The sequence below is a fragment of the Ovis aries genome, chromosome 24 (genome assembly GCF_016772045.2).
Source record: "Ovis aries strain OAR_USU_Benz2616 breed Rambouillet chromosome 24, ARS-UI_Ramb_v3.0, whole genome shotgun sequence".
Classification (NCBI taxonomy): domain Eukaryota; kingdom Metazoa; phylum Chordata; class Mammalia; order Artiodactyla; family Bovidae; genus Ovis; species Ovis aries.
Window position 1 is genome coordinate 19,182,005 of NC_056077.1, and position 19,464 is coordinate 19,201,468.

The 19,464-nt window shown below is 39.7% G+C and overlaps 1 protein-coding gene across 3 annotated transcripts in view; it reads left to right on the forward strand.

The window, feature by feature from the left end:
* The window catches only part of LYRM1 (LYR motif containing 1), a 39,477-nt gene that overhangs the window by 4,718 nt on the left and 15,295 nt on the right, over positions 1–19,464 (forward strand). The window contains exon 2 of one of the 3 annotated variants that reach the window (XM_042240505.1): positions 4,775–4,945. The exons of the other annotated variants lie outside the window; for them this stretch is intronic. The gene's annotated coding sequence lies outside the window, so the exon portion shown is untranslated. The remainder of the gene's footprint in view (positions 1–4,774; positions 4,946–19,464) is intronic. 3 annotated transcript variants of the gene reach the window in all.

Sequence of the window (19,464 nt, forward strand, 5' to 3'; positions counted from 1 at the left end):
CTCTCCTCCATGACCCTTAACTCTGACATACCATATTGTCAATTTATTGTAAAAAGATGCTGTTTCAGAGAATAGCTGTAGTATGACTAAGTACACCACACAAGTATATCCTGAGATATGCAAAGCAGTGTGTGGCATTACACTTCCCTTTTTGGATTCTAGTAACCAAAAACTGAATCCCAGTCAGGAAATCAGTCCATGGGGTATGTGTGGGGCAATGATATGAGGTCCATAGTTTATCTTGAAAGTTATTCAGTTTAGATAAGATGATACTGTATAGGATATGGAAATACATTAGAAAGTAGGGAAGGATAACAGATGTAGGAGAAAAGTGCACTGAAGGGTAAGCAAGGAGTAAGAGATAAAGGAAGAAAAATAGGAAGGGAAGCTTGGACAGGCTCTTGATATTGGCACCTGCATTGTATTTCCAGTAAGAAGTATGTGCTGTGGTCTAAAGATAAGCAATGCCTCCAGCAGGGTTGGTTAGTCATAATGAAGAACAATAGCTCTTTACTGTACATGGATTATTAATAATCAGAGGGAAACAGCTTTAGGAAAATCCATTACTACCACAAAGCAATAAATTCACCAACAGACAACACATTTCTTTTCCCTCCTCTGCAGACAAAGTTTAGCATAGATAAAAGAGGCCTCACTGTTCCTACTTTATTTCCTATTTCAGGTAACATTTTGCCTTTGTTAACTCCCAATGCTAAGTGATTTACATAGATAATTATGAATAATCCTTACAGCAACTCTTTGAAGGTTCTATTTTTACCCCATTTTAAGAAATTGAGGCTCTGGAAGATTAATATCTTGCCTAATGTGGTGAAGTCAGTATTCAAACTCCAATTAGTTCATTGTTTGCATTATATCTCTCTTCTTTACATGTGTGGAAAATTTTTGAATGCCTGAAATCAAGGTAGTCATTCTCTATTCTGCTATCCTGGGCAAGAAAATCTGTTTGCTTTGACATTATAAGAACACTTCAATTCCCTGAGTTTTTTCCAGATGACTAAAGCTTTAAATTATAATTTTGGAAGCTGGTTTTGAACCCTGATCATTTGCGTGCAATGGACCTTATTCCCCCAAAGAATTGTTTTTATGAAAAAAAAGTACCAGAACCTCATTTTTCTATGTGTTTGTTTCTGTTGACCACAAATACATTCACAACCTGAAAGTAGAGTGTTTTACTTGGTGGGAATGTTAGGACTCCAAGCCTGGGAGACTTCTCTGAGGAAGCAGAAGAGAGAGTCAGGCTACATACAAGTTTGCAACAAAGTGGGCAGGCAGACTGAACATCAATTATTGTTAAGTAAGGAAAACCAGATACCAAGTTAAAGGAATTTAGCACTCTTCTACGTATGGGAAGATGCAAGAATATGAGATTATTGAAGTCGTTTCTTCATATGCATCTCAGCTGTCTGGGGCCACCATCCTGCTCTTTTTTTTCTTCAGTATTCCCTTCTCCCCACCCCCTCAACCCCAGAGCTCCTCAGCAATCACCATGGAGAGTGGGGGGGCATGTGATCTATTAGATCATAGGCGTTGTGTCCCTTTTTGGAAGCCCTCATTCACATTTGGAGGCCGGAAATTGCTGATGGCTTTTACATCCTTGTTTATTGATATGGCAGGAAATATTCAATTTCACAGTTCAAAGCTTCGTGGAAACATAGTATATCATTTCAGTCCTATAGGCAAACCCTTAGTGGCCTTAAAAGAACTTAAGAGTGACGGTTAGGTAATAGCTCTGTAGACTGCTCTGCTGCTGCTGCTGCTAAGTTGCTTCAGTCTTGTCCGACTCTGTGCGACCCCATAGATGGCAGCCCTCCAGGCTCCGCCATCCCTGGGATTCTCCAGGCAAGAACACTGGAGTGGATTGCGTGGAAGTAATAAGACTGCTTTCCCAAATAACACTTAAATCTTCAGTTCTTCATGTTGATACCCACAGTGCCACTCTTGAAAACATCATTGTGAGGGTTAATTAGTATTTTTAAATGCCTTAGGGTCTTCTGTTGTGAAACCTGGCCCAAAATACCAATGCAAATATCTCAGGATGAGAATGAAAATTACTGGTAATTATTCTGTGTAGGTAATTTTTTTTCTTCTAACAAAAGTATTTTAAGCTCCAACTCTGCCAGGCATGGGAGTATAATGGATAAGACAAGGTCCCAACCTATTCTCTCTCCCCCTCCCAAAACACAGTGAAGGACGAAATGCAGGTCAAACAGAAAATTACAATAGAGTAGGAAGAACCTAGAATGAAGACATTGGCTTAGTGTGAAGAAGACAGTCTGTTAAAAGTGATGAAAGCCAAAGGATGAGAATCAGCAATTAAGCAAAAAATAAAAGAATATTTCAGCTATATGAGTTGGAATCTTCCATTTGGCAAAAAGGAGGACTCCCAGGTCTAAGGAGACAGGGCAGCATACAGGATAGGCAACAGCTGGTGCTTGGTGAACATAAAAATGGATTTCTCTGTGAGTTTCCCTGTCACCCTCCCCCCACAAATCATAAAGTAGTTGGGAGAGAAATTTGGCTACATTATATTCATTGGTGACGATTTTTAAAATTTTATACATAGGGACAGATCTTGAAAGAATGGATGGAAAGAGTCTCCTTCCACTTGGGGTTTGGAAGTCAGTTAACTTCCCTTGCCTTTCTGTCCCTTGTTTGTACTACAATACTTTTTCTTCAGTAGATGGCAAAGCCTCCTGAGAGTGCAACATTTGAAATTTTGACATTCCTGAGACCAGAGTCATTCTTCTATAAATTTCATCTGAGGAAAGGGGATTTTCATCTCTGCTCTTAACTCCTTAGTGTTCATGCGGTTGATGTCTTTCCAAAGGTGAAAGAAAGTGTTTCAGGAGTGGGGAAAATGGTGAAGTGGATAAAGCCCCTAGTCCTAGCAGATTTTCCCATGCGTGCATGCTTGCTAAGTGGCTTCAGTCATGTTAAACTCTCAGCCACCCATGAACTGTAGCCTGCCAGGCTCCTCTGTCTATCAGATTTTCCAGGCAAGAATACTGGAGTGAGTTGTCATGCCCTCCTCCAGGGGATCTTCCCCACCCAGGGATTGAACCAGCATCTCTTTTGTCTCCTGCATTGGCAGGCAGGTTCTTTAGCAGTAGCTCCACCTGGGAAGCCCAATCTTCCCGTAGGCCTCCTGCAAAACTAGATTTAGACATGCCAAGTGCTTAGCATGTATTTTCATTCTCAATAGCAAGTGGAAGAGTGAGTGGGTAGTGCTTTTCTTTTTAAAGGAAATTGATCACTGCTTCTCTCAAGTCCCCATTACTGACACCAAAATGAAAACAGGGAAAAAGTTGCAGCTAGAAAAATAACCATATAGCTTTTTTGGCTCTTAATCCCAGTTTTCAGGTCAATTAGGTAGCATTAAGCAAGACTCTTCACCATCTGCAAGGTTGGTAGAATCACAAATACTTACGGTATAGTTTGAAATACAGCATGTTTTAAAAAATGTAAATCAGGTCAGACCAGTATACTGTTACTTGCCTAAAACCTACCAATGTCTTCTTTTGCTCTTAGACTACAAATCAAACTGCTTTTCAAGGCCTGCTTTCCCAACCTGTATTGGATTCTATACACCTATCACCTCACTTCCCCCATAGACTTTCAGTTGTGTTAACACTGAGATTGGTTCCCACTTCATAGCCTTTGTCTCTACTGTTCTTTCTTCCTGCATCTTCTTCCCCTGAACTCTTACCATTTATAGGTTCCTTGACACCATTCAAGACCCAACTCAAACATCACTGACTACCCAAAATAATCACCACCTCTTCTCATCTATATCATATTATTATTTCATTCTTTGAGAATACATATCACCAAGAAAAATTGTTTTTCTTGTATATCATTTGCCTCTGCCACTTGGATATAAACTATAGATCAGAGACCATGGCTCCTTGTTTATCACTGTATGCCTAGAGCTGCATGTACCTGGCACATGGCACTGAATAAATATTGGATGGATGGATGGATAGATTCTTGGAAGGGAAGAGTAAGACCTGCAGGGTAGTAGTACTGTAATGAGTGCTGGTATCTCTTCTGTGATGTCAGCTCCCTTTGAAGTGTCAGGAACAGTGTTGGTACAGGAAACAGAAGATTAAAGCAGTCCAGCCAAGTGCACGGCCTCCTCTAAAGGTGCTGATGTGTAACATCATTACTGAGGAAGGACAGTTGCACCGGAGGGGTGGATAACATATTTATAAAGTGGAGACCTTATAAAAGTGTAATTGCAATTCATATCTAGGTGCGAAAAGAATGGTTTTTTGCTCTTTGTAGGAAGGGAACAGAATTTAGTTCCCACTGTCACAACTGGCTAAGTTCTTTAAAGCAATCAGCAAACATTCAACCACATTTACTTAGATTGATCAGCCTATTTAGTGATTAAAAGTTGGTGCTCTGACTCCAGACTTTGATTTTGAATCTGGCTCCACCTCTTCCTTTCCTTGTGGCTGTGCTCAAGTTACTTAACCTCTTTTTGCATCAGGATACTCTTTTATAAAATAGGATAATGTGTTTACCTTATAGAACAGTGATGATTATGGGAATTAATATATATGTATATAAAGTACCTAGAAAGCCTGGCACAGATTGCAAAGTAAGTGTTTTTGTTGATTAGTCACTAAGTCATATCTGATTCTTTGTGAAGCACGCCAGGCTTCTCTGTCCTTCACTGTCTCCCAAAGTTTGCTCAAATTAATGTCCATTGAGTTGGTGATAGCTATTACTATTATTTTTATTCTTTTAGTGAGCAAAATGCAGTCCCTGCCCTCCAGAAGAAGGGAAGAAAGGAAGAAAAAGACACAGTGAAACCGGATGTGATAAAAGCAGAGAAAGAGGTGCTCCAAAAAAGGCTTGAGAGTAAACTAGTGTCTACAAGTTGCCATGGCCAGCCAAAACAAGCATCCTAAGTGAAAAGGTTAGCCAGAACAAACAGCACAGTAGAGTGCCATAGAGCTCCATTTCCCAAACTTGGTTTTTCTGGGGACTCCACATCATAATTTTTACTATTGTTATATTTTATACCAGGTTAAAATTTTCTGTAATATGTGTAAAGGTAGAACTACAAAATACAAATCACTTTAAGTCATGGGTTTCAGTTCAGTTCATTTCAGTCGTTCAGTGGTGTCCAGCTCTTTGCGACCCCATGGACCACAGCATGCCAGGCCTCCTTGTCAATCACCAACTCCTGGAGTTTACTCAAACTCATGTCCATTGAGTCAGTGATGCCATCCAACCATCTCACCCTCTGACGTCTTCTCCTCCTGCCTTCAATCTTTCCCAGCATCAGGGTCTTTTCTAATGAGTCAATTCTTCGCATCAGGTGGCCAAAGTATTGGAGTTTCAGCTTCAGTGTCAGTCCTTCCAATTAATATTCAGAACTGATTTCCTTTAGGATAGACAGGTTGGATCTTCTTGCAGTCCAAGGGACTCTCAAGAGTCTTCTCCAACACCACAGTCCAAAATCATCAATTCTTCGATGTGCAGCTTTCTTTATATTCCAACTCTCACATCCATACCTGACTACTAGAAAAACCATAGCCTTGACTATATGGACCTTTGTTGGCAAAGTAATGTCTCTGCTTTTTAATATGCTATCTAGGTTGGTCATAACTTTCCTTCCAAGGAGTAAGTGTCTTTTAATTTCATGGCTGCAATCACCATCTGCAGTGATTTTGGAGCCCAAAACAATAAAATTAGCCACTGTTTCCAATCTTTCCCCCATCTATTTGCCATGAAGTGATGGGACTGGATCTTAGTCTTCTGAACGTTGAGCTTTAAGCCAACTTTTTCACTCTCCTCTTTCATTTTCATCAAGAGGCTCTTTAGTTCTTCACTTTCTGCCATAAAGGTGGTGTTATCTGCATATCTGAGGTTATTGATATTTCTCCCAGAAATCTTGATTCCAGCTTGTACTTCATCCAGCCCAGCATTTCTCATGATGTACTCTAAATGTAAGTTAAATAAGCAAGGTGACAATATACAGCCTTGACATACTCCTTTTCCTATTTGGAACCAGTCTGTTGTTCCATATCTAGTTATAACTGTTGCTTCCTCACCTGCATAAAGATTTCTGAAGAGTCAGGTCAGGTGGTCTGGTATTCCCATCTCTTTAAGAATTTTCCATGGTTTATTGTGATCCACACAGTCAAAGGCTTTGGCATAGTCAGTGAAGCAGAAATAGATGTTTTTCTGGAGCTCTTGCCTTTTTGATGATCTAGCGGTTGTTGGCAATCTGATCTCTGGTTCCTCTGCCTTTTCTAAAACCAGCTGGAACATCAGGAAGTTCACAGTTCATGTATTGCTGAAACCTGGCTTGGAGAATTTTGAGCATTACTTTACCAGCGTGTGAGATGAGTGCAATTGTGCGGTAGTTTGAGCATTCTTTGGCATTGCCTTTCTTTGGGATTGGAATGAAAACTGACCTTTTCCAGTCTTGTGGCCACTGCTGAGTTTTCCAAATTTGCTGGCATATTGAGTGCAGCACTTTCACAGCATCATCTTTCAGGATTTGAAATAGCTTAACTGGAATTCCATCACCTCCACTAGCTTTGTTTGTAGTGATGCTTCCTAAGGCCCACTTGACTTCACATTCCAGAATGTTTGACTCTAGGTGAGTGATCACAGCATCATGATTATCTGGGTCGTGCATTTGGTGGGCTATTAAAACACATTAAGAGAGTCACAGTAAGAAAATAAATATTCTATTATACATGAGAAATTACCTCACCAACCAATCTTTGGGATACTTGCTTTAGGGGAAAGTTCTGACTATGTCTTGAGGCCAAAATGTACTAGCAATGACATTTATCAGCCTTTTCTTAATAGTACAGGCTGCACATGGTAGGTGCTTGATAACAAGTTTTATCCTGGCACTGTGCTTATAAATGAAGTATGACTTGAAGAAAAGAGCCCAATTTCCAGTCACAGTTCCTCCCAGGCACACTTCTTATCGCTCACCTTTCCTCATTCTGGGATTTGAGGGTTAAGGAAGTGAAAAGCAGAATTTGAAGAACTATCAGTCTCAGAATAAAAGTTACAAAACTGTTCAGTTCAGTTCAGTTGCTCAGTCGTGTCTGACTCTGCGACCCCATGAATTGCAGCACACCAGGCCTCCCTGTCCATCACCAACTCCCGGAGTTCACTCAAACTCACATCCATAGAGTCAATGATGCCATCCAGCCATCTCATCCTCTGTCGTCCCCTTCTCCTCCTGCCCCCAAACCCCTCCCAGCATCAGAGTCTTTTCCAATGAGTCAACTCTTCGCATGAGGTGGCCAAAGCTGGAGTTTCAGCTTCAGCATCATTCCCTCCAAAGAAATCCCAGGGCTGATCTCCTTCAGAATGGACTGGTTGGATCTCCTTGCAGTCCAAGGGACTCTCAAGAGTCTCCTCCAACACCACAGTTCAAAAGCATCAATTCTTCGGCTCTCAGCCTTCTTCACAGTCCACCTGTCACATCCATACATGACCAGTACAAAAACCATAGCCTTGACTAGACGGACCTTTGTTGGCAAAGTAATGTCTCTACTTTTCAATATGCTATCTAGGTTGGTCATAACTTTTCTTCCAAAGAGTAAGCGTCTTTTAATTTCATGGCCGCAGTCACCATCTGCAGTGAATTTGGAGCTCAAAAAAATAACGTCTGACACTGTTTCCATTGTTTCCCCATCTATTTCCCATGAAGTGATGGGACCAGATGCCATGATCTTCGTTTTCTGAATGTTGAGCTTTAAGCCAACTTTTTCACTCTTCTCTTTCACTTTCATCAAGAGGCTTTTGAGTTCCTCTTCACTTTCTGCCATAAAGGTGGTGTCATCTGCATATCTGAGGTTATTGATATTTCTCTCGGCAATCTTGATTCCAGCTTGTGCTTCTTCCAGCCCAGCGTTTCTCATGATGTACTCTGCATAGAAGTTAAATAAGCAGGGTGACAATATACAGCCTTGACATACTCCTTTCCTGTTTGGAACCAGTCTGTTTTTCCATGTCCAGTTCTAGCTGTTGCTTCCTGACCTGCATATAGGTTTCTCAAGACTTTTAAGAAGTTCTAAATATAAGAACTGATTTCACAGGCAGTTGTGACTGCAGTTCATTTGTGGTCCTCTAAACAACTGAATATTCCTTATATCGCCCATGGTAGAATCCCAGCAGACCCCGCTGCATCAGATCAACCCCTGATACTAGTGAAGAAGGATAAGGGCTGATTTAGCCCTGCATCAATAGTGACAGATAATTGATAATTAGAGGAGTAAACGTTGGTTTCAAGCCATTAAATCCAAAAGGAGGAAAACTCTTAGGGAAAAGGCACTTTTCCTAAATACGTTCCTTTCTAGGAATAGAAATATAAACCAAAAAGAAAATAGCTTAATTTTTTTTTTTTTTTTTTACTTACATGGCTGATTTTTTTTCTAGAATCACAAGCTTTGTAACACCCACTTGTTAATAGTACGTAGTACAGCTTAGTCTGTCTGTGGAAATCTTTTGGACTTAACTTTTCTGGGTCACCTAGTGTTGGAAAGGGAGACATCACTTATTTCCCTTTCAGGATTAGGGTTTTTTGCAGCATGTGACCCTCTTGTAGAGCACAGCACAAGGGCTCAGCAGTTGCCCCTAGGCATGTGGGATTTTAGTTCCCTGACCAAGGATCAAATCAGCTTCCTCTGCATTGGGAGGCAGATTCCCAATCACTGTATGTATCACCAGGGAAGTGCCAGGATTAGTTTTCAAAACACTTAAACATTAAAGTGTTTTGAAAATGGTCCTATTAAATACGAGTTGTTAGTTCTGCTTGTTACCTCAAGTATTGTAATGGTAAGGCTTGTGTATCAGATATATATAGTATGATCAGTTAAAGTATGAAGCTGTGGTTCTTAGAGTAGTTGAAAGAAAGAAATGAAAGTCAGACTTTGGAGAAGGCTGCTGCTGTTTTAATATGCCAGATCGCCTTTACCTTCCTCTTTTGGTATTGTGCAGTCAAGGAAGTTTAATCTGTTAATGACAGGGAAGTGAAGCAGTTGTGAATAGAAGTTTGTTGCAGACTCTGCTCCTCACAGGAACTGACTCATGTATTTTTGTATGAAACCATGGAGTTTTAAGGATAGCCAGAAACTCAGAAACCTGTTTCTTTACCAGGAAAACATCATCAATTCTATGAGTTTTCATTATGATTAGCCATAATGCATGATAATCTCTCTTAATTTGTATGAATTCCTTTTAAGTGTTTTTTCCTGTGAGGTGTAACGGATGTTGGGCTTCCCTGGTAGCTCAGCTGGTAAAGAATCCGCCTGTGATGCGGGAGACCTGGGTTCGATCCCTGGGTTGAGAAGACCCCCAGGAGGAGGGCATGGCAACCCACTCCAGTATTCTTCTTGCCTGGAGAATCCCCATGGATGGAGGAACCTGGCGGATACAGTGCATGGGGTTGTACAGAGGCGGACACGACTAAGCGACTAAGTATAGCACAGCATGCTGCTGCTGCTAAGTCACTTCAGTCGTGTCCGACTCTGTGCGACCCCATAGACGGCAGCCCACTGAAAGGTTGTTGTTGAATCACGACGCGGGAGGAGAAAAATTCAATCCGGGGCCAGAGATGAGGCTTGCTCACTTAGAGCTTTTGTGTAATAAAGTTTTTATTAAAGTATAAAGGAGATAGAGAAAGTTTTTGACATAGGCATCAGAAGGGGGTAGAAAGAGTACCCCCTTATTAGTGTTAGCAATGAGTTTATATACTCTCCAATGAATCCAAAGAATGTCTGGAGGTTGTAAAGACCTCACCAGACCTACTCCCATAATTTACATTTTAAGATAACAGAATTAGCCAGAAGGTTTAATCCAAAGACTGTCCTCAGGCATAATACATTGTTGTTATATAATCCTAAGGAATGTAGAGAAGGAAAAAAACTTTGTCCTTTCTTCCTCCTTGAGAATTCTAGACCCCTCTCTCCTTGGGGACCCCTAAACTTCTTATCAACCTGCCTAGGAAATGACTCTCTCACCACCAGGCTCCCCCGTCCCTGGGATTCTCCAGGCAAGAACACTGGAGTGGGTTGCCATTTCCTTCTCCAATGCATGAAAGTGAAAAGTGAAAGGGAAGTCGCTCAGTCGTGTCTGACCCTTAGCGTGGACTGCAGCCTACCAGGCTCCTCCATCCATGGGATTTTCCAGGCAAGGGTACTGGAGTGGGGTGCCACTGCCTTCTCCGAAAATAGCCTCTGAGTATATTAAAAAAAATTTTTTTTCACTGTCATATCATAAATATAAGAAGGTCGACTTATTCCTGATCCTCCAAAGTAAGAAAATCTACTTTAAAAAATAAGTTAATGATTTTTGTAGTAAGAACTATGAATAACATTTAGTGAGTAGGGATCCTTCAAAATTAAGGTAAGAAAGTCGACTAATACTCAACACAGCTCTGCCTCTACCTTCTCCAATTTCGTTCGTTTCATGACATTAAGCTACATGTTAACAAAATATTTTCCAAGGTTCTTTGTATAAGGAAGACATATTTTGCTTTCTCATTTTTTTATGACTTTCAGGAAGCCCTCTTAATTCCTTAAAAGGTACTGTCATTCTGAAAATCTCAAGAAGCCTAGCTACATATTCTACTCTGTACAAGTACATAAGCTGACTTTTAGGTAATACTTGAAAAACAGTTGATGCTGCCAAGTGTGAATTCTTCATGTTGACACTTAACACTCTAACCTGATTCAAGGTCATCTTTCCTGGAAGGTCAAGGTCTAGCCTTTCAGGAAAGATGCTACCAAGCAGTGAGGTATAGAAAGAGGAAAAAAATAAAATCACAGCCTTTTCTTCTCCCCTCAACTCTTAAGAGCCTTCTTTCATGCTAGGGGCTTGGGGGATAAGTCTTCTGTGGATAAAACTTAAGAATGCTCTCCTTTATGTAGTGAAGTGGTACACATGACCCATTTCCCAAAAAGCACCAACTAGAAATGCACAAGGACTAAATACTGTACTGAAACAATATACCCATTTGTTCACGGAAATCGGACCCATCACTTACTGCGCTTTCATTTTCTAAAAACAAGATCAGACCATTATAAAAATGTGCTTCCAAAATAAATTATTTCTAGAATATAAAATGCTTTATATTTTTGCAGGCCACATAATAGCACAGCATAGTCCATGTCAAAATGAATATCAGGTATAATGGATATAACTTTAGCCCTTTTAATGTTTGTATTTGGGTGAAGTAGTGATTTCTTAACCATTTGAAGAAATGGTTAAGCCATGATTTATTCCTCATTGCTTAAGAAAGCTCATCAATGTCAGGATAAGTAGGAGGTGGAGCCATTCAGACATTCTCTCTCAGGTGAATTCCTTCAGAATTTCTAGATAACACAGCTCCTTCCAGCTCCCATCTGCTTTCTTTAGCTGCCTAAATCCTCATAAGCTTAGGACCAACCTAAAGTGTGGAATCTCCATGTATTACCTTGGGTTCGAAATGGGTCTTGTTCTCAAAGGGCAATGAGCAGCATATTTCTCAACAGATGACCTGTTTGAGAAAAGTCCTGGACTCCTAATGAGGTGTACCACTGCCTGGTCTTGCTACTCACTTGCCAAATCCTCATCTTCCCAGCCTGCTAATTTGTTTTAAAGGCAAATATAGTATTCATTCTCCTAAATCTGACTAATCACAGCCCTCCAGTAGTGAGCTTTCTTTTCCTATCTTCTTTGAATTTCTTTTTTAAATCATTTTTTAAATTGAGGTATTGTTGATTTATAATATCAGTTTCAGATGTTCAACATAATGATTCAAAATTATTATAGATTATACTCTGTTTAAAATTGTTATAAAATATTGACTCTAACCCCTGTGCTATATAATATATCCAGGTAGCTTACTGATTTTATACTTCATAGTTTGTGCTTTTAATCCCCTACCTCTCTGATGCCCCACTGCCTCCCCACTGGTAACCAATAGTTCATTCTCTATATCTGTGAGTCTGTTTGTTTAATTCATTCATTTCTTTTTTTTTTTTAGATTCCATATATAAGTGATAACATAGAGTATTTATCTTTCTCTGTCTGATTTATCTCACTAAGTACAATACCCTCTAGGTCCATTCATGTTGTTGCAAATGGCAGAATTTCATTCTTTTTATGGCAAGTAGTATTACATTGTGTATATTACATCTTCTTTATCCATTCATCTGTTGACAGACACTTAGGTTACTTCCCTATCTTGTCTTATAAATAATGATGTTATGAACATTGGGTGCATTTATCTTTTTGAACTACTGTTTTTCCCAGATACATACCCAGAAGTAGAATTGCTGGGTCATAAGGCAAGAATACACAGAAGAACTATATAGAAAAGATCTTCTTGACCCAGATAACCTAGAGCCAGACATCCTGGAGTGTGAAGTCAAGTGGGCCTTAGGAAACATCACTACGAACAAAGGTAGTAGAGGTGATGGAATTCCAGTTGAGCTATTTCAAATCCTAAAAAATGATGCTGTGAAAGTGCTGCACTCAATATGAGAGCAAATTTGAAAAACTCAGCAGTGGCCACAGGACTGGAAAAGGTCAGTTTTCATTCCAATCCCAAAGAAAGGCAATGCCAAAGAATGTTCAAACTACTGCACAATTGCACTCATCTCACACACTAGCAAAATAATGCTCACAATTCTCCAAGCCAGGCTTAAACAGTATGCAGACTGTGAACTTCCAGATATTCAAGCTGGATTTAGAAAAGGCATAGGAACCAGAGATCAGATTGCCAACACTGGATCATCAAAAAACCAAAAAGCAAGGGAGTTCCAAAAAAAATCTGCTTTACTGACTATGCCAAAGCCTTTGACTGTGTGGATCACAACAAACTGTGGAAAGTTCTTCAAGAGATGGGAATGCCAGACCACCTTACCTGCCTCCTGAGAAACTGGTATGCAGGTCAAGAAGCAACAGTTAGAACCAGATATAGAACAACAGACTGGTTCCTAATTGGGAAAAGAGTACATCAAGGCTGTATATTGTCACCCTGTTTATTTAACTTATATGCAGAGTACATCATGAGAAATGCCAGGCTGGATGAAGCACAAGCTGGAATCAAGATTGCTGAGAGAAATGTCAATAACCTCAGATACACAGATGACACCACCCTTTTGGCAGAAAGAGAAGAGGAACTAAAGAGCCTCTTGATAAAGTGAACGAGAAGAGTGAAAATTTTGGCTTAAAAGTCAACATTCAGAAAACTAATACGGCATCCAGTCTCATCATTTCTTGCAAATAGTTGGGGAAACAATGGAAACAGTGACAGATTTTATTTTGCTGGGCTCCAAATTCACTGCAGATGGTGAGTGCAGCCATGAAATTAAAAGATACTTGCTCCTTGGAAAAAAAGCAATGACCAACATAGACAGCAGGAACATTACTTTGCTGACATAAAGTTTGTCTAGTCAAAGCTATGATTTTTCTAGTAGTCATGTATGGATGTGAGAGTTGGACTATAGAGAGAGCTGAGCCCTGAAAAATTGATGCTTTTAAACTGTGGTGTTGGAGAAGACTCTTGAGAGTCCCTTGGACTGATTCAGAAAATCAGTCCTGAATATTCACTGGAAGGACTGATACTAAAGCTGAAACTCCAATACTTTGGCCACCTGATATGAAGAACTGACTCATTGGAAGAGACCCCGAGGCTGGGAAAGATTGAAGGGAGGCAGAGAAGGGGACAACAGAGGATGAGATGGCTGGATGGCATCACTGACTCAGTGGACATGAGTTTGAGCAAGCTCCAGGAGATGGTGAAGGACAGGGAAGCCTGGCATACTGCAGTCCATGGGGTTGCAAAGAGTCGGACATGACTGTGGAACTGAACTGAACTGATGGTAGTTCCATTTTTAGCTTTCAAGGAACCTCCATAGGTTTTCCATAGTGGCTATACCAGGGTATGTTCCTACCAACTTTTCCCTTTCCTCCATGTCGTCCCCAATATTTATTACTTATCTTCTTTTTGATGATAGCCGTCTGACAGGTGTGAAGTAATATCTCATTATGGTTTTGATTTGCATATTTCTGATGATTAGGCTGAGTGTTAGTCACTCAGTCACGTCTGACTCTTTGCAACCCTGTGGACTGTAGACTGCCAAGCTCATCTGTCCATGGAGTTCTCTAGGCAAGAATACTAGAGTGGGTACCCATTTCCTTCTCCAGGGGATCTTCCTGACCCAGGGATCAATCCTGCGTCTCCTGCATTGCAGGCAAATTCCGTACCTTGTGAGCTGCCAGGGATTACTGATGATTACTGATGCTGAGTGTCTTTTCATGTGATGGTGGCCATGTGTATGTCTTCTTCAGAAAAACTTCTATTTGGGTCTTCTGCCCATTTTTTAATCAGGTTGTTTTTATTGATATTTAATTGTATGAACTCTCTCTATATTTTTGGATATTAACCTCTTATCAGTCATATTATTTACAAATATTTTCTCCCACTCAGTAGGTTGTTTTTTCATTTTGTCAGTGGTTTCATTTGTTGTAAAAAAGCTTTTAAGTTTAATTAGGCCCAATTTTGTTTAGTTTTGCTTTTGTTTCCTTTGTCTTAGAAGACAAGTCAAGAAAAATTGCCACAATTTATGTCAGAATGTTCTATCTGTGTTTTCTAGGAGTATTAGGGCTTTCAGTCTTTCATTTAGTTCTTTAACCTATTTTAAGTTTATCTTCATGAGTGATGTATGATACTGTTATGATAAGCATAACTTTGTAGTATAGTCTGAAGTCAGGGAGCCAGCTCTGTTCTTTCTAAAGACATTTTGGCTATTCAGAGTCTTTTGTGTTTCTATACAAAATTTTAAATATTTGTCCTAGTTCTGTGAACAGTGCCATCAGTATTTTGACAGGGATTGCATTGTATTTGTAGATTGCCTTAAGTAGTATTATAATTTTAACAATATTAATTCTTCCTGTCCAAGATATCTTCTACCTCCTTGAAAGTAAAGTAAAATTGCTCAGTCATGTCTGACTCTTTGCGACCCCATGGACTGTAGCCTGCCTACTAGGCTCCTCTGTTGATGGGATTTTCCAGGCAATAGTACTGGAGTGGATTGCCATTTCCTTCTCCAGGGGATCTTCCCGACCCAGGGATTGAACCCGGGTCTCCCACACTGTAGACAGACGCTTAACCGTCTGAGCCACCAGGGAAGTCTACCTCCTTAGTAGGTTTATTTTGAGGTATTTTATTTTTTTGACATGATGATGAATAGAATTATTTAGTTGATTTCTCTGATAGTTTGTTGTTAGTAGAGACAAATGCAGCAGGTTTCTATATGTTAATTTTGTATCCTGCAGCTCTACTGAATTTATTGATAAGCTCTAGTAGTTTTCTGGTGGGATCTTTGGAATTTTTTATGTGTCGTATCATGCCATCTTCAGACAGTGACAGTTTTACTTCTTCCTTTAAAATTTGGATTCCTTTTATTTTTCTTCTCTGATTGCTGTGGCTAGGACTGCCAAAACTATGTTGAGAGAATGGGCATCCTTGTCTTGTTCCTCATCACAAGCATAGAGGTAATGCTTTCAGCTTTTCACCATTGAATATGTTATTTTGTCATATATGGTGTTTATTATTTTGAGGGATATCGCCTCTGTGCCCACTTTCTGGGAAGCTTTAATCATAAGTGGATGTTGAATTTTGTCAAAAGCTCTTTCTACATCTATTGAGATGGTCCTTTGGTTTTTAATTTTTCAATTTGTTATTGTAGGGTATCACATTGATTTGCAGATATTGATAAATCCCACTTGATCATGGTGTATTACCCTTCTAGTGTATCACTGGATTTTGTTTGCTAATAATTTGTTGAGGATTTTTGCATCTATGTTCATCAGTGATACAGGCCTGTAATTTTTTTTGTTGTTGTTATGTCTTTGTTTGGTTTTGGATCAGGATGATGCGAGGGGCCTCATAGAATGAGTTAGGAAGTGTTCCTTCCTCCAAAATTTTTTGGAATAGCTTGAGAAAGATAGGTGTTAACTCTTCTCTAAATGTTTGATAGAATTCACCTGTGAAGCCCTCTGGTCCTAGACTTTTGTTTATTGGGAATTTTTAAATTATGATTCAATTTCATTACTGGTAATTGAACTGTTCATATTTTCTAATTTTTTCCTGGTTTGGTCTTGGCATATTGTACATTTCTAAGATTTTCTCCATTTTTTTTCTGTTGTCCATTTTATTGGCATATAGTCATTCCTAGTAATCACTTATAACTCTGTAACTTGTAACTGACTGTAACTCTTCCTTGTTAATTTCTGATTTTTTTGATTTGGGCCTTCTCTTTTTCTCTTCATGAGTCTAGCTAAAGATTTATCAATTTTGTTTTTCTTTAAAAAAGAAATCTGTTGGTTTCATTGACTTTTCAATTTTTTTTTTTTAATTTCTGCTCTCTTGAGATTTTTTCAGATTTATTTATTTATTTTCCGCCATGCTGGGTTCTAGTTGCTGTGTGCAGGCTTCTCAGTGGTGGCTTCTCTTGTTGCAGAGTATGGGCTCTAGGCACATGGGCTTCTATAGTTGCAGCTCATGGGCTCAGTAGTTGTGACTCACAGGCTCTAGAGTGCTGACTCAGTAGTTGTGGCACATGAACTTAGTTGCTACACTGCATATGGGATCTCCTCAGAGCAGAAATCAGACCTGTGTCCTCTACATTGGCAGGCAGATTCTTAACCACTGAACCATCAGGGAAACACCTGCTCTGATCTTTATTATCTCTTTCCTTCCACTAACTTTGGGGTTTGTTTGTTCTTTTTCTAATTCCTTCCTTTAGGTATAAGATTAGGTTGTTTGATATTATTCTTGTTTCCTGGGGTAAGCTTGTATCACTATAAACTTCCCTCTTACAGCTACTTTTGCTGCCTCCCATAGATTTTGGATCTTTGTGTATTTGTTTTCATTTATCTCTGGGTATTAAAAAATATCATGTGTGTATATAAATATATATATGTGCAATATAGGTTTATGTATAGCCATAAATATGTGTGTGTGTATACATATATATATATATACACACACACACACATATCTGTGTGTGTGTGTACACACACATGATTATTTTAAATTGCTGATCTTTGGATTAAAGATCTAAATTTAAGACCAGAAACTGTAAAACTCCTAGAGGAAAACAGAGGTAAAACACTCTCCGACATAAACCACAGCAGGATCCTCTATGACCCACCCCCCCACCCCCCAGAGTAATGGAAATAAAAGCAAAAATAAACAAATGGGACCTAATTAAACTTAAAAGCTTTTGTACAATGAACAAAACTATAAGCAAGGTGAAAAGACAACCTTCAGAATGGGAGAAAATAATAGCAAACAAAGCAACTGACCAAGAGTTAATCTCAAAAATATACAAGCAGCTCCTGCAGCTCAATTCCAGAAAATTAAACGACCCAATCAAAAAATGGGCCAAAGAACTAAACAGACATTTCTCCAAAGAAGACATACAGATGGCTAACAAACACATGAAAAGATGCTCAACATCACTCATTATCAGAGAAATGCAAATCAAAACCACAATGAGGTACCATTTCACACCAGTCAGAATGGCTGCTATCCAAAAGTCTACAAACAAACGCTGGAGAGGGTGCAGAGAAAAGGAAACCCTCTTACACTGTTGGTGGGAATGCAAACTAGTACAGCCACTATGGAGAACAGTGTGGAGATTCCTTAAAAAACTGGAAATAGAACTGCCATACGACCCAGCAATCCCACTGCTGGGCATACACAGTGAGGAAACCAGAATTAAAAGAGCCACATGTACCCCAGTGTTCATCACAGCACTGTTTATAGTAGCCAGGACATGGAAGCAACCTAGATGTCTACCACCAGATGAATGGATAAGAAAGCTGTGATGATACATATACACAATGGAATATTACTCAGCTATTAAAAAGAATGCATTTGAATCAGTTCTAATGAGGTGGATGAAACTGAAACCTATTATACAGAGTGCAGTAAGTCAGAAAGAAAAACACCAATACAGTATATTAATGTATATATATGGAATTTAGAAAGATCGTAACGATGACCCTGTATACAAGATGGCAAAACAGACACAGATATAAAGAACAGACTTTTGGACTCTGTGGGAGAAGGCAAAGGTGGGATGATTTGAGAGGATAGTATTAAAACATGTATATAATCATTTGTGGAATAGATCGCCAGTCCAGGTTTGATACATGAGACAGGGTTCTCAGGGCTGGTGCACTGGGATGACCCTGAGGGATGGGATGGGGAAGGAGGTGGGAGGGGGTTTCAGGATGGAGAACACGTGTACACCCATGGCTGATTCATGTCAATATATGGCAAAAACCACTACAATATTGTAAAGTAATTAGCCTCCAATTAAAATAAATTAATTTTTTAAAATTGCTGATCTTTTAATTTCAGATGCATTTAATAATCCTGCACTTTTACTTCCCTCCCTGATGATTACTGTTTTTGACATTATATTTTACAACTTTTGTTTTGTATATCCCTGAAGAGATACCCCACGCCCAAGGTAAAAGAAACCTAAGTAAGATGGTAGGGTTTGCAAGAGGGCGTCAGAGGGCAGACACACTGAAACCATACTCACAGAAAACTAGTCAATCTAATCACACTAGGACCACAGCCTTGTCTAACTCACTGAAACTAAGCCATGCTCGTGGGGCAACCCAAGATGGGCGGGTCATGGTGGAGAGGTCTGACAGAATGTGGTCCACTGGAGAAGGGAATGGCAAACCACTTCAGTATTCTTGCCTTGAGAACCCCATGAACAGTATGAAAAGGCAAAATGGTAGGATACTGAAAGAGGAACTCCCCAGGTCGGTAGGTGCCCAATATGCTACAGGAGATCAGTGCAGAAAGAACTCTAGAAAGAATGAAGGGATGGAGCCAAAGCAAAAACAGTACCCAGCTATGGATGTGACTGGTGATAGAAGCAGGGTCTGATGCTGTAAAGAGCAATATTTCATAGGAACCTGGAATGTCAGGTCCATGAATCAAGGCAAATTGGAAGTGGTCAAACAGGAGATGGCAAGAGTGAACATCGACATTCTAGGAATCAATGAACTCAAGTGGACTGGAATGGGTGAATTTAACTCAGATGACCATTATATCTACCACTGCAGGCAGGAATCCCTCAGAAGAAATGGAGTAGCCATCATGGTCAACAAAAGAGTCCGAAATGCAGTACTTGGATGCAATCTCAAAAATGACAGAATGATCTCTGTTCGTATCCAAGGCAAACCATTCAATATCACGGTAATCCAAGTCTATGCCCCAACCAGTAACACTGAAGAAGCTGAAGTTGAACAGTTCTATGAAGACCTATAAGACCTTTTAGAACTAACACCCAAAAAAGATATCCTTTTCATTATAGGGGACTGGAATGCAAAAGTAGGAAGTCAAGAAACACCTGGAGTAACAGGCAAATTTGGCCCTGG